Below are 3519 nucleotides of genomic sequence, written 5' to 3'. Positions count from 1 at the left end.
CATGAAGTTTTGCCCAAAAAGTGTTTCCTAGAACATTCTATTACCTACAGTCTTTGCAAAATGAATACTTTTAATAGAAAATAGGTAAGATTAATAATATATGATTTTATTTTAAAAAGAACTACACAAAGGTGTCTGGGTGGCTCAGTTGGTTAAGCATCTGCCTTCAGGTCAGGTCATGATCCCAGGGTTCTGAGATCAAGCTCCACACTGGGATCCCTTCTCAGCAGGGAGCCTGCTTCTCCTTCTCCATCCCTCTCCCTACTTATTCTTTCTCTCTCTGTCTTTCATATAAATAAATAAATAAATAAATAAATAAATAAAATCTTTTTTTTTTTTAAGAACTACACAATCAGAAAACAATAAAAATATGGGATCATGGACCATATTTTACAAAATGTTAGCAAAATATTCTCCTTTTCCAATCATGTCATTTAGATTACTTCTGAAATCTGATAAATAAATGTCTAGTTATTGCAGCTGTGAATCAAAACGATTAGAGTAAGAATCCATTTAAGATTTCTGTATAGGAGATTCTGTTTTGGTATATTCTGGAAGGGTTTTTCTCTTTTTCATAATTTAAGAGGATAATGGAACTTCTACAGAACCTGCCTGAAATATCTTTGACTTTTCTTCCTCTTGACCCTAGTACAACCTGTCATTACAGATAGTTATTTTGAATAACAGTGTAGGTCAGAAAATTGAGAGACTTTTCTTCAACATGGCCTATCAATGCTAAGAAGAATGAGAAATTGCTCCAGCCCACCCAATACCCAGGTTGTCATATGGAATATGTACTTTAGTAAATGGTATATGTACACTCCAAACAAAACAGTGCCCCATGAACTTCCAAAGAGAGACATTTTCAGTTTTTAAAATTAAATTTTAAATTTTAGTTTTTAGTTTTAGTGATGTTGGTGGGAGAGAAGTTAAAGCAGATGCAGTGAGCCCAGGACATTTCAGTTTTGAAGAATTTGTCTCTGGGAGAAGACATATCTTGTGAAACGTAGATGTCCCTTGTGCGGGAAGTATCTGACCTGGAGATAAAAACGTGTTACACTTTCCCCAAATTTTAATCACTCTTGCTGGTCAGTTCTTTAGGAAATATAAAATGCATTTTTTTAAAAAGATTTTATTTATTTATTTGACAGAGAGAGACATAGCGAGAGATGGAACACAAGCAGCGGGAGTGGGAGAGGGAGAAGCAGGCTTCCCGCGAGCAGGGAGCTCAATCCCATGACCCTGGGATCATGACCTGAGCCAAAAGCAGACACTTAATAGCTGAGCCACACAGGTGCCCCGAAATGCAATTTTATTTGGCATTCTAAAACAAACTGTATATGTGTATATATGTATTTACATATACATAGTCCTCTGTGAGCACATGTAGAGATACATACAGACATATGTATGTTGTATATAATACATGAGCTGAAGGCAACCAAAGTACTATTTTCCTTTTTCATTGAAATTTCTGTTTGTTTGTTTTTTTTTAAATTGTGAATTATTTTTACCCTTTGCCCAATTTGTGTGTTTATTGATTTGCTGGAATTGTTTATATACTCTGTATACTGATTCTTTGACCAATATCTTTTTTTTTCTGTGACTTGTTTTTGTTTTATTTTGCTTTGGTTAGAGTGTCTCCTAGTGTATGAATGTTTCTGATTATAGCATGATCAAATTTAACACTTTTTTCTTCATGGCTTGTGCTTTGGTGCCTTGGTTAAGAAATACTTTCCTATCATAGGGTCATAGCATTCTCCTCCATTTTGTTCTGATTATTATGCAGTTTTGCTTGTTTGTACTTAAGCATTTAATCCACTTTTTTTTTTTTAAGATTTTATTTATTTATTTGACAGAGAGAAATCACAAGTAGATGGAGAGGCAGGCAGAAAGAGAGAGGGAAGCAGGCTCCCTGCTGAGCAGAGAGCCCGATGCGGGACTCGATCCCAGGACCCTGAGATCATGACCCGAGCCGAAGGCAGCGGCCTAACCACTGAGCCACCACTTGATCTTTATCTCTGGGGAATCCAATATTACTTGGACTTACTACTATTCCATATAGACAATTGATTTTCCCAGTACCATTTATTGAAAAGTGCATAGAGCCTATTGATTTGCAATATGACTTGCATCATACAACAATTTTCCACACATCTTCACGTCTGTAGGTTGCTACCATTTAAATTCTGTTTCATAATGAAAACTTAGATTCTGGTACTTTATCTATGGTTTAATTTTATAATTGAACAATAATAGCCAGAATTTACTTTACAATAAGTGTGTGAAGTGTTTACCACGGAGCAACGTGTTATGCATTGAGCACTTATTTCTTACCTATATTTCTATCTATATTTCTGCACCATTTTTTTAATGCAAAATAGATTTCTTTCTTTCTTAAAATACTTTCTTAATTGTTTCAAATTGCTGAGTGGTTTTTGTATTGGAATTGTGCCTTTACTGGAGCGTCTAGTTGTCTTTCTAATCCCACAGTGAAGAATATTTAAAATTTTACTAGACTTTTAGGGTTCGCACAATGACTGCCACTTACTATTACTTGCATGACTTTGAACAACTTACTCAGGTATCTGTTTCCTCACTGTCAGATTGGATTGAGTAAAACATATTTTATAGCTTTAGTGTGGTAAGAAAAGGAGTAAGTTTAACTGTAAATAGTTTACAACAGGGCATGGAAAATTTTGATTTCTACATTTCAGCTTTTGTGAAATTTATATTTTTATCTTATTATCAGTATCTTCCAACTTCCTGAACATTCTACCTATTGATAGATCTTGTGAATTCTTGTCCCTGAAATTGCCTGATTTCTCTAAAGTTTGTAGCACTTGAATCATCTTTGAATTCTGACTTGCTTTGTTTCTTTGGAGGGGTGGAGGTAGATAGTGTTTCTATAACCCTCCCATCATTTTTTAGCACATTTTTGGTCATATTTTTAAGTTCTTCATATATAGACATATGTATACATACATATATATTTATTTATTATAGTATCCTCTTTTCCCAGAGTCTTCATTTCTTTTAACTTCTGTTCTCCTGCCCGTCCTGAGACTCTCCTTCTTTATTTTGTGGGGATGGAATCACATGTTCCTAGAACCCACGTCATCCTTTTTCTTCCTTTACTCTCTCATTTTCCTGGAATGTATTTTCAAGTAATGACTTAAGAACAGATGCATAGAAAGCAAAAGAGCTGAGGCTGTGTGGATCCACAAATGTCTTATTTCCTTTCCTCTCCCTTGAGAAATAGTTGTAACAAACAGGACACATTAGCTCATTCTGTCATAACAAGCAATGTCAATCAGTGTCCTAGAACAACATAGGTTTATTTTCACTGATGCTACGTGTCTATCATGGCTGTATTTGCTGGTGTCACTCAGGACAGTTTTTTGGAGCTGTCACCAAAAACATAACTAACTTGGCCAGTCGTTATGTTTATGGGCAAAAAGGAAGTCACTGGATGCCCTCACTGGAAATTAAACGTGTGGTAGTAACTGCTTTTTCTTC

This window comes from Neovison vison, chromosome 1, assembly GCF_020171115.1.
Source record: "Neovison vison isolate M4711 chromosome 1, ASM_NN_V1, whole genome shotgun sequence".
Taxonomy (NCBI): Eukaryota; Metazoa; Chordata; class Mammalia; order Carnivora; family Mustelidae; genus Neogale; species Neogale vison.
The sequence above is the reverse complement of the archived record's forward strand: the minus strand, read 5'-3'. Positions refer to the sequence as shown.